The 12,607-nt window shown below is 36.7% G+C and overlaps 2 non-coding genes across 2 annotated transcripts; one reads left to right on the top strand and one right to left on the bottom strand.

Annotated features, from left to right (window-relative positions):
* The first annotated feature begins 4,069 nt into the window (after positions 1-4,069).
* On the top strand, positions 4,070-4,178 carry LOC148580621 (small nucleolar RNA R71). The gene has a single exon (XR_015896534.1). It is a non-coding gene; the product is annotated as a small nucleolar RNA R71 (small nucleolar RNA).
* A 6,318-nt stretch (positions 4,179-10,496) lies between these two features.
* Positions 10,497-10,604, bottom strand: LOC148580622 (small nucleolar RNA R71). Its single transcript, XR_015896602.1, has one exon. It is a non-coding gene; the product is annotated as a small nucleolar RNA R71 (small nucleolar RNA).
* Between the last annotated feature and the right edge of the window lie 2,003 nt (positions 10,605-12,607).

Genomic DNA, 12,607 nt, shown 5'->3' on the forward strand with positions numbered 1-12,607 from the left:
TGGTTAATAAGAATGTAGTTGCTTAATTGATAAATATTAAGAATTTGAATACTACTCATGTGAAATTATGAAAACCAAATGCATTGATGTTGTAATGCTTTCAGATTTAAAAATAAATAAATAAAAATAAAAATAAAAATAAAAAAATTCAAATCTAAGGAAATAAAAGCACCCCAATGTTAAGTTCACTAAAAAGATCAATGCATGTGAAATAAAATGGAAGAACATTTAAATACATGAGTAGGTGAAAAGCACAAAAGTGAGACTATGGGTAGTTAGGCATGATTTATGAAGCATAGGGAGTGTGTGTGTGAGTAGGTGGGAGTTTAGGTTAGTCAAAGATTTAATTTATAGCTCATTTAGCCATACATATATCCTTACCCTTATCTTAGCCCCATTACAACCATGAAAAGACCTCATGATGTTTGCATTAGTACATTAAATATTTATTGATTAGTTAGATGAAGAACAAAGTTTTAGAAAAGCATGACTAGAGAAGAGTAGAGTGGATCACCCTATACACTTGAGTGATTAGAGTGGATATACACTACCAGTAAGGGTTCAATGCTTGATTCTATGTTCCCTGCTTTCATGAGCTATCTTCTTACAAGTTTACTTGTCCTTACTGTATGATTTGAATTAGTGGAATGTGATTTATATTTGTCTTGGAGAACTTGTTTACTTTCAACCAAGTAGGTAGAAACATCTTAGCATTTAGTTGCATTCATATACATAGGTTGCATTGCATTGCATGAGTCTTACTTTCCCCATTCATTCTTTCTATCTCCTTGAGCTTAGCATGAGGATATGCTAATGTTTAAGTGTGAGGAGATTTGATGCACCACTATTTTGTGGTACATATTGTGCTTAATTGAGTGAATTTTATCCACTAAACTCACACTTATTCATCTAAATTGCATGTTTTGCACTTTTCTTCCTACTTTTGTGCTATGATTGAAAACATGCTTCTTTGACTTTCAATTGCTAATTATCAATCCTCTTTTATTACCATTTGATGTCGTGATCCGTGTGTTAAGTATTTTCAGGCTTTATAGGGCAGGAATGGCTTAGAGGATGGAAAGGAAGCTTTCAAAAATGGAAGGAACACAAGAAACAAAGGAGACAACCAGCAAGCATCGACGCGCACGCATGGCTCACGCGTGCGCGCACCTGACACGTATACGTGAAAGCGAAAAAGCACAGTAACGCGTGAGCGTACCTGATGCACATGCGTGACCCACGAAGATGACTATCGACGCGTACGCGTGACTGACGCGTATGCGTGACATGCACTATCTGCAGAAAACGCAGAAAATGCTGGGGCAATTTTGGGCTGAGTTTGGACCTAATTTTTGGCCCAGAAACACAGACTAAAGCCAGGGGACAAACAGAGACTCAAGAGATATTCATACAGACACTTCTCATTCAAATAATTTTAGGTTTTAGATGTAATTTTTCAGAGAGAGAGGCTCTCTTCTCTCTCTAGGTTTTAGGATTTTAGGATTAGCTTGGCTTAATTTCAGATTTCTACTTAGTTTAATTTAGTTTTCTTCTACTCTTGTTAGTTCTAGTACTTTGGTTTACTTATTTCTCTTATTGATTTGTTTATTTTCCCAATTTGGTTTATAAACTCCATGTTAGATTTGATTTCTTTACTTAATGCAATTTGAGGTATTTCAGATTTATGATTGCTTTCTTCTATTTATGTGTTGATGCTTTTAATTTAATTTAGATTTCTCTCCTTTTGGCTTTGGGTGAGTAATTGGAGACACTTGAGTTATCAAACTCCTTTGTTGATTGATGATTGGAATTTGCTGGTTGGTTTGGATCCCTCTAAAGCTAGTCTTTCCTTAGGAGTTGACTAGGACTTGAGGAATCAAATTGATTAGTCCACTTGACTTTTCTTTATTTAGTAAGGGTTAACTAAGTGGCAGCAATGAACAATTCTCGTCACAATTGATAAGGATAACTAGGATAGGACGTCCAGTTTTCATACCTTGCCAAGAGTTTTTCTAGTCATTAATTTACTTTCTTGCATTTTTATTTTCTTGTTCCTTATTCAAAACCCCAAAAAGATACTTTCTCATAACCAATAATAAATACACCTCCCTTCAATTCCTTAAGAGACGACCCGATGTTTGAATACTTCGGTTATTATTTTTATTGGGTTTGCTTAAGTAACAACCAAAACTTTTGTATGAAACGATTCTTGTTGGTTTAGAAACTATACTTTCAACAAGACTTTATTTATGATTTTTTTACCGACAAAAATTCGATCATCAATGCCCAACACCAAACTTAGAGTTGGTGGCTGGGGGCTCTATAAAGCTCTATACTGAGAGAGAAGGCTGAAACACTACGTGTTACACAATGATACCACCTTTGTCAGAGGAAGACTGAAGGTTGGGGATCTTGAACAAGATGTAAACCTCACGTAACCTCAAAACTAACTCACTTCTTTCCACATCAATTATGGCCTTAGCAGTAGCTAGAAAGGACCTTCCAAGGATGATGGATTCATCCCTGTCCTCCCCATTGTCTAGGATTACAGTATCAGCAGGGATGTAAAGGTCCTCAACCTTTACTAGGACATTTTCCACCATGCCATATGCTATTTTCAGGGACTTGTCTGCCATCTCCAATGATATCTTGGCACGCTGCACCTATAGAATTCCTATCCTTTTTATTACAGAAAGAGGCATGAGATTGATGCTTGTGCCAAGGTCACATAGTGCCTTCTCAAAGGTGATGGTCCCTATAGTACAGGGAATCAGGAAGCTTCTTCTGGACCAAGGCACTACACTCCTTAGCCAGTACCACAGGTTCATCTTCCTCCTCTAACGCCTCTGTAAGAAAAGAGTTAGCCTTTAGCTTCCTAAGGATTTCTAAGAACCGAGCAATTTACTCTTTCTTGGACTCCTCATCCTTGTCAGAAGAGGTGTATTCGTCAGGTTCCTCTCCCAGCAAAGGGGCGTGCAAGGTCACATTATCAATCTTCTCATGAGCTTTGATTTCCTTGAGCTCCTCAATAGCAAGCTCCTCCTTGGGTTCGCTCACAACCTCTACCATGAGGGCCTTGTACTCTTCTTTTGGGTTTACTTTTATTTTACTTGGAAGAGTGTTGGAAGGGATCTCTGGGATCTTTCAACCTGAATTCACTAACAAATACATCAAGGCATCTAGTGGAATCAAAAGTGAATTAAAACAAGCAAATTAAAGGCCTAAAAAGCATGTTTTTAGACTTAAGCACAAATTAAGGTAGAATTACAAAACCATACTATTTCATTGAATAAATATGAGAAAAGTTGACAAAATCCCTTAAAATCAACATAAGATAAACCACAAAATTGGGGTTTATCAATCCTCTTGCTCAGCTGACCAATTTGTATTTCCAAGTTCCGAATGGAGGACCTAGTTTTTGTCATGAAACTGTGCATGGTCTTCGAGAGATAAGAAACAATTGTGGCCAAATCAGAGAGACTTTGTGTAGGAGTCTCCATCTATTGCTGAGAGAGTTGGAATGGTCTGTTGTTCAACTGGTTCTGCTTTATTCCACCCTGATTATTATTGAAGCCTTGTTGAGACTTCTGTTGATCTTTCCACCCAAAATTGGGGTGGTTCCTCCATCCCTGATTGAAAGTATTTGAATAGGTATTATTGTTGGAAGTTCTGGAGGAGTTTTCCATGCAGTTAACCTCTTCCATTGTGGTCCAAGCGTTATCACCAGCATCTAGTTCATACGCTATTTCTGGACAGTAGGCATCTGAGCTCTGCGTCCCACTAAAGTGCTGAGAGATCATGTTGATCTGCTGGGTCAGTTGCTTGTTCTAAGCCAAGATGGTGTCTAAGGTATCTACTTCTAAAACATCTCTCTTCTGAGCTGCCCCATTGTTCACAGGGTTCCTCTCAGAAGTGTACATGTACTGGTTGTTGGCATCCATGTTAATAAGCTCCTGCGCCTCTTCAGACGTCTTCTTAATGTAGAGGGATCCACCTGTTGAGTGGTCCAATGACATCTTGGATGCTTCAGATAGGCCATCATAGAAGATGTCTAGCATGGTCCAATCTGAAATCATGTCAGGAGGGTATCTGCTGATTAGTTGCTTGTATCTTTCCCAAGCTTCATAGAGGGATTCACCCTCTTTCTGTCTAAAGGTTTGTACCTCCACCCTAAGCTTGCTCAGCTTCTGAGGTGGAAATAACTTGGTCAAAAATTCGTTTACTACCTTCTCCCATGTATCTAGGCTCACTTTAGGCTGAGAATCCAGCCATAGCCTTGCTCTATCTCTTATCACAAAGGAAAAGAGCATGAGCTTGTAGACCTCTAGATTTACTCCATTAGTCTTGATAGTGTCACATATCTGCAAGAAGTCAGATAGGAATTTGTTTGGATCTTCCTGTGGAAGTCCATGAAAATGGCAGTTCTGTTGTACTAGAGTGACCAGTTGAAGCTTCAACTCAAAGTTGTTTGCACCAATGGCAAGAATGGAGATGCTACACCCATAGAAATCAGAATTGGGTACCTTGTAAGATCCTAGGACCTTTCTTGCGTCACCTGATAGATGAGAATTGCTCGATGGTCTAGAATTTCTCTTATAGAATTAAAGACTTTATTGTAAGCATAGCTCCAAACCAACAAACAATTATCACATCAAAAATTTTGGTTGTCACAAGTACAAACCCCAATGAAAATTAACCGAAGTATTTAAACTCCAGGTCGTCTCACAAGGAATTGCAATGAAGTGCTCAATTATTGGCTATGAAGGAACAAAGGGGGTTTGATTGATAGAAGGGGCAATAAAATAAACGACAAGAAAAGTAAAGAGAGCAATTAAAGAAAGCAATTAATAAAGAGAGACATTCATGGCAAGGTTTGAGATCATAGGCTTTCTATCCGAGTCATTAATCATAACAATACTTAACAAGAATTTATCTTATTTTACCATCCCCAATGTTGGAAGAAGGTATAAGTTATCTTCCATTAGAGAAAGTCAAACAAGACTAGTTAATCTCAAATCAAAAATCCTAATCAACTCACTAATTGTATTAGCAAGAGATTAGAGTCATTGAAAATGATATTAACTAACAACTCTAGATCACCAATCTAAATTGGATATTAATGACTCAAGATTGCCCAATTACTCTTCCCAAGCAAAGAATGCTCAAAATCTACTCTAAAGCCCAACCAAGCATTTTGTCAAACACTTGGAAGGCATAAAAGGAAAGCATAGTAAAAATGCAAAAAAAATAAATCTATCAACTACCAATTGCAAGGAAAGTAAATCCACAACTCAAATCATCAAAAAATAAACATCAACTATTAAATCTCATTAAAAGAAAATCCAAATCCAACATGAGTTCATCATCACAAAAGAGAGCATAAAAGGAAAATTGACAAGAAAACTAAGAGAATTAAAGTGTAGAAGCATGAAATTGTAGAAGAAACAAGATGAGAACAATAATCAAAACCTAGATCTAAGATAAAATTAAGCCTAAGAACCCTAATTCTAGAGAGAAGAGGGAGCTTCTCTCTCTAGAAACTAACCTACATGATGCTATACTACAAACAAGTGCTCCCCTCCTTTGCCCAAGCTTGAATTCTACATGAAATAATATTAGAAATGAGTTGGATTGGGCCCAAAGTGCTTTAGAAATCGCCCTCAGTGATTTCACCTTTAGTGGACCACGTGCAGCATCAGTGTGCACGCATATAGTGCATGTCGCGCCCCTAAACGCGAAGCAACTATGACAAATTTTATATCATTTTGGAGCCCCGGATGTTAGCTTTCCAATGCAACTAAAACTGCCTCATTTGGACCTCTGTAGCTCAAGTTATGGTCGATTGAGTGCGAAGAGGTCAGGCTTGACAACTTTGCAGTTCCTTCATTTCTTCATGAGTTCTCCCACTTTGCATGCTTTTCTCCTCACTTCTTCTATCCAATACTTGCCTTATGAACCTGAAATCACTCAACAAATATATCAAGGAATCGAATGGAATTAAAGTGAATTGAATTTAGCTATTTTAAGGCCTAAAAAGCATGTTTTCACATTTAAGCACAAATCAAGGGAGAATTGCAAAACCATGCTATTTCATTGAATAAATGTGGGAAAAGGTGATAAAATCTCCCAAATTAAGCACAAGATAAACCACAAAATTGGGGTTTATCAAATCTCTCCACACTTAAACCAATCATGTCCTCATGCTAAGAATAAAGAAGGACAAGAAAAGGGTATGATCATTTATTCAATGCAAATAAACTATATGCACCTATCTACATGAATGAAAAATGATTCTACCTACTTGGTTAAAAATGAATCAATCTCCAAGAACATATATAAGCAAGTAGGGTAAAGGTTATATGACGACTCACAAACTCTACCAATTCACATATCAAAATAAAGTTCAAATAGACTTGCAAGAAGAAAGCTTATGAAAGCTGGGGACAAAGAATTGAGCATCGAACTGATAAGCGGATAATTTATACGCTTTTTGGCATTATTTTTACATAGTTTTCAGTATAATTTAGTTAGTTTTTAGTATATTTTTATTAGTTTTTAATTAAAATTCACATTTCTAGACTTTACTATGAGTTTGTGTATTTTTCTGTGATTTCAGATAATTTCTGGCTGAAATTGAAGGACTTGAGCAAAAATCAGATTCAGAGGTTGAAGAAGGACTGCAGATGCTGTTGGATTCTGACCTCCCTGCACTCAAAGTGGATTTTTGGAGCTACAGAACTCCAAATGGTGTGATCCCAATTGCGTTGGAAAGTAGACATCCAGGGCTTTCCAGCAATATATAATAGTCCATACTTTGAATAAGGATTGACGACGTAAACTGGCGTTCAACGCCAGTTCTATGCTGCATTCTTGAGTCAAACGGCAAAAACAGGTTGCAAAGTGGAGTTCAACGCCAGAAACAGGCTACAAACTGGCGTTCAACTCCAAAAGAAGCCTTTACACGTGTAAAGCTCAATGCTCAGTCCAAGCACACACCAAGTGGGCCCCGGAAGTGGATTTCTGCATCAATTACTTATTTCTGTAAACCCTAGTAACTAGTTTAGTATAAATAGGACTTTTTACTACTGTATTTACATCTTTTGGACGTTTAGTTCTTAGATCATGGGGGCTGGCCATTCGGCCATACCTGAACCTTTCACTTATGTATTTTTCAACAGTAGAGTTTCTACACACCATAGATTAAGGTGTGGAGCTCTGCTGTTCCTCAAAGATTAATGCAAAGTACTACTATTTTTCTATTCAATTCAACTTATTCCACTTCTAAGATATTCATTCGCACTTCAACATGAATGTGATGATCGTGACAAAGTCATCATCATTCCCCTATGAACGTGTGCCTGACAACCACTTCCGTTCTACCTTTGATTGAATGGATATCTCTTGGATATCTAATACAGACCGAGTCCGAGTTATTAGCGTCTTCGTGGTATAAGTTAGAACCCATGGATGGCCATTCCTGAGATCCGAAAAGTATAAACCTTGTCTATGGTATTCCGAGTAGGATCTGGGAAGGGATGGCTGTGACGAGCTTCAAACTCGCGAGTGCTGAGCATAGTGACAGACGCAAAAGGATAGTAAATCCTATTCCAGTATGATCGAGAACCGACAGATGATTAGCCATGTAGTGACAGTGCATTGGACCATTTTCACAGAGAGGATGGGATGTAGCTATTGACAACAGTGATGCCCTACATAAAGCTTGCCATGGAAGGGAGTAGGAATGATTGGATGAAGACAGCAGGAAAGCAGAGGTTCAGAGGAACGAAAGCATCACTATACGCTTATCTGAAACACTCACCAATGAATTACATAAGTATCTCTATCCTATTTTAATTATCTTTTAGTACACTATAATCTCTTAATACATTTGAATCCGCCTGACTGATATTTACAAGGTGACCATAGCTTACTTCAAGCCGACAATCTCCGTGGGATCGACCCTTACTCACGTAAGGTTTATTACTTGGACGACCCAGTGCACTTGCTGGTTAGTTGTATGAAGTTGTGAAACAGATATATGATCATGAACGTGCGTATTAAGTTTTTAGCGCCGTTACCAAGGAATAGAATGATCACGATTTCACACACCAAGTTTTTGGCGCCGTTGCCGGTGATTGTTCGAGTTTGGACAACTGACGGTTCATCTTGTTGCTCAGATTAGGTAACTTTATTTTAATTTTAAGTTTTTGTTTTTATTCTTCTAATTTTCGAAAAAAATTTTAATTAAATGTTTTCAAAAATATTTTTTTCTTCATAATTTTTAAGAATGAATTCTAGTGTTTCATGATGATTTGTTGAATTCTGGCTGGTTGCAAAGCCATGTCTAAATTCTTTTGGACTGAGGATTCAACTAATCATTTCAATGCATGTAATATCCAGCTGAAGCTTGTTCTGCCCTGTCTAATCTCTTTAGACTGAAGCTTTAGACTAACATTGCATGATTCCTGGAATCTTTATTAAAAATTTTGAGTTTTTTTTATTTTCCTTTTCCAAATAATTTTCGAAAAAAAAATTTAATAAAATCATAAAATCAAAAATATTTTGTGTTTCTTGTTTGAGTCTAGAGTCAATTTTTTTAGTTTGGTGTCTTGCATGTGTTTGTTTTTCTCAAGAATTTTCGAAAATTTCATGCATTGCATTCTTCATGATCTTCAAGTTGTTCTTCGCCAGTCTTCTTGTTTGATATTCATATTTTCTTGTTTTGTGACTTTTCTTGTTTTTCATATGCATTTTTAATTTGTTAGTGTCTAATTATTGAAAATTTCTAAGTTTGGTGTCTTGCATGTTTTTCTTTTCTTAAAAATTTTCAAAAAATAAGTCTTGATGTTCATCTTGATCTTCAAAGTGTTCTTGGTGTTCATCTTGACATTCATAGTGTTTTTGCATGCATTGTGTGTTTTGATTCGTAATTTTTATGTTATGAGTCTTTTTCATGTTTGTCTCTTTCTTCATTAAAAATTCAAAAATCAAAAAAATATCTTTCACTTATTCTATCATAAAATTTCGAAAATTTGGGTTGACTTTTTCAAAAAATTTTCAAAATTAGTTGTTTCTTATGAGTCAAATCAAATTTTCATTTTAAAAACTCTATCTTTTTCAAATCTTTTTCAAAAAATCAAATCTTTTTCATTTTTCTTTCATAATTTTTGAAAATTTCAAATTGATTTTGAAAAATCTTTTTCTTATTTCTATTTCATATTTTCGAATTTGATACTAACAATTAATGTGATTGATTCAAAAATTTCAAGTTGTTACTTGCCTATTAAGAAAGGTTCAATCTTTAAATTTTAAAATCATATCTTTTAGTTTCTTGTTAGTCAAGTAATCAACTTTATTTTTCAAAATAAAATCTTTTTAAATTTTTTTCAAATCTTTTTCAAAATAAGTTTCAATCAATCATATCTTTTTGTTTCAATCATATCCCTTTTTTTTATTTCAATCATATCTTTTTCAAATTCAATTTAAAAATCTTTTCTAACTTCTTTCCTAACCTCTTATTTTTTTTAAAATTGGTTTTCAAATCTTTTTCAATCAATCTTATCTTTTTGTTTCAATCATATCTTTTTCAAAATCACCTAACTAATTCAATCTCTCTTAAAATTTTCGAAAATACCTCCCTCTTTTTCAAAATTTCATTTTGATTAACTAATTGTTTCAATTTTAATTTAATTTCAACTTTAATTTTCGAAATCTAACTTTCCATTTTAAAATTTTTATTTTAATTAAATTTCGAAATTATCTCTCTCATCTCCTTCTATTTATTTACTAACACTTCTCTTCCATCTAAAAAAAAATTCGAACACCACCTCCCTCTCTGTGTTCGAGTTTTTCCTCTTCTCTTCTTTACATTACATTCTTTTCTTCTTCTACTCAGACAAAGGAATCTATATACTGTGACATAGAGGATTCCATCTTTTCTTTGTTATTCCCTTCTTTGTCATATGAGCAGGAGCAAGGACAAGAACATTCTTGTTGAAGCAGATCCTGAACCTGAAAGGACTCTAAAAAGGAAACTAAGAAAAGCTAAAATACAACAATCCAGAGACAACCTTACATGAATTTTCGAACAGGAAGAGGAGATGGCAGCCAAAAATAATAATAATGCAAGGAGGATGCTTGGTGACTTCACTGCACGTAATTCCAATTTACATGGAAGAAGCATCTCAATTCCTGCCATTGGACCAAACAACTTTGAGCTGAAACCTCAACTAGTTTCTCTGATGCAGCAGAACTGCAAGTTTCATGGACTTCCATCTGAAGATCCTTTTCAGTTCTTAACTGAATTCTTTTAGATCTGTGATACTGTTAAGACTAATGGGGTTGATCCCGAGGTCTACAGGCTTATGCTTTTCCCGTTTGCTGTAAGAGACAGAGCTATAGTATGGTTGGACTCTCAACCTAAGGATAGCCTGAACTCTTGGGATAAACTGGTCACGACTTTCTTAGCCAAGTTCTTCCCTCCTCAAAAGCTTAGTAAGCTTAGAGTGGATGTTCAAACCTTCAGACAGAAAGAAGGAGAATCCCTCTATGAAGCTTGGGAGAGGTACAAGCAACTGACCAAAAAGTGTCCTTCTGACATGCTTTCAGAATGGACCATTCTAGATATATTCTATTATGGTCTGTCTGAGTTATCAAAGATGTCACTGGACCATTCTGCAGGTGGATCCATTCACCTAAAAAAAACGCTTGCAGAAGCTTAAGAACTCATTGACATGGTTGCTAATAACCAGTTCATGTACACTTCTGAAAGGAATCCTGTGAATAATGGGACGCCTATGAAGAAGTGAGTTCTTGAAATTGACACTCTAAATGCTATATTGGCTCAGAATAAAATATTAACTCAGCAAGTCAATATTATTTCTCAGAGTCTGAATGGAATGCAAGCTGCATCCAACAGTACTCAAGAGGCATCTTCTGAAGAAGAAGCTTATGATCCTGAGAACCCTGCAATAGCAGAGGTGAATTACATGGGTGAACCATATGGAAACACCTATAATCCCTCATGGAGAAATCACCCAAATCTCTCATGGAAGGATCAACAAAAGCCTCAACAAGGCTTTAATAATGGTGGAAGAAATAGGTTTAACAATAGCAAGCCTTTTCCGTCATCCACTCAGCAACAGACAGAGAATTTTGAGCAGAACCCATCTAGCTTAGTAAATATAATCTCTGATCTATCTAAGGCCACTTTAAGTTTCATGAATGAAACAAGGTCTTCCATTAGAAATTTGGAGGCACAAGTGGGCCAGCTGAGTAAAAGGGTCACTAAAATCCCTCCTAGTACTCTCCCAAGTAATACAGAAGAAAATCCAAAAGGAGAGTGCAAGGCCATTGAATTGACCATCATGGCCGAACGCAAAAGAGAGGAGGAGGACGTGAATCCCAGTGAGGAAGACCTCCTGGGACATCCAATGATCAATAAGGAGTTTCCCTCTGAGGAACCAAAGGAATCTGAGACTCATCTAGAGACCATAGAGATTCCATTGAACCTCCTTATGCCATTCATAAGCTCTGATGAGTATTCTTCCTCTGAACAGAATGAAGATGTTACTGAAGAGCAAGTTGCCAAGTACCTTGGTGCAATCATGAAGCTGAATGCCAAAGTATTTGGTAATGAGACTTGGGAAGGAGAACCTCCCTTGCTCACCAATGAACTACGTGATCTGGATCAACTGACATTGCCTCAGAAGAAACAGGATCCTGGAAAGTTCTTAATACCTTGTACCATAGGCACCATGACCTTTGAGAAGGCTCTATGTGACCTTGGGTCAGGGATAAACCTCATGCCCCTCTCTGTAATGGAGAAACTGGGAATCTTTGAGGTACAAGCTGCCAGAATCTTACTAGAGATGGCAGACAACTTAAGAAAGCAGGCTTATGGACTAGTAGAGGACATGTTAGTAAAGGTTGAAGACCTTTACATCCCTGCAGATTTCATAATCCTATATACTGGGAAGGAGGAGGATGAATCCATCATCCTTAGAAGACCTTTCCTAGCCACAGCAAGAGCTGTGATTGATGTAGACAGAGGAGAATTGATCCTTCAACTAAATGAGGATAACCTTGTGTTTAAAACTCAAGGATCTCCTTCTGTAACCATGGAGAGAAAGCATGAAAAGCTTCTCTCACTGCAGAGTTAACCAAAGCCCCCACAGTCAAACTCTAAGTTTGGTGTTGGGAGGTTCCAACCTTGCTCTGATTATCCGTGAGGCTCCATGAGAGCTCACTGTCAAGCTATTGACATTAAAGAAGCGCTTGTTGGGAGGCAACCCAATGTTATTTAATCATTTTTATTTTATTTTCTCTTTGCTATTTCATGTTTTATTAGGTTGATGATCATGTGGAGTCACAAAAACTACTGAAAAATCAAAAATAGAATAAAAAACAGCATTGAAAATAGAACACCCTGAAGGAAGGGCTTACTGGCGTTTAAACGCCAATAAGGAGCATCTGGCTGGCGTTTAACGCCAGAACAGAGCATGAAACTGGCATTAAACACCAGAAACAAGCAGCAATCTGGCGTTTAAGTGCCAGGATTGCACCCAGAGGAAAGCTGGCGTTAAACGCCAGACACAAGCATCAGAGT

Source organism: Arachis ipaensis, chromosome B10 (assembly GCF_059453495.1).
Source record: "Arachis ipaensis isolate K30076 ecotype BB chromosome B10, ASM5945349v1, whole genome shotgun sequence".
Classification (NCBI taxonomy): Eukaryota; Viridiplantae; Streptophyta; class Magnoliopsida; order Fabales; family Fabaceae; genus Arachis; species Arachis ipaensis.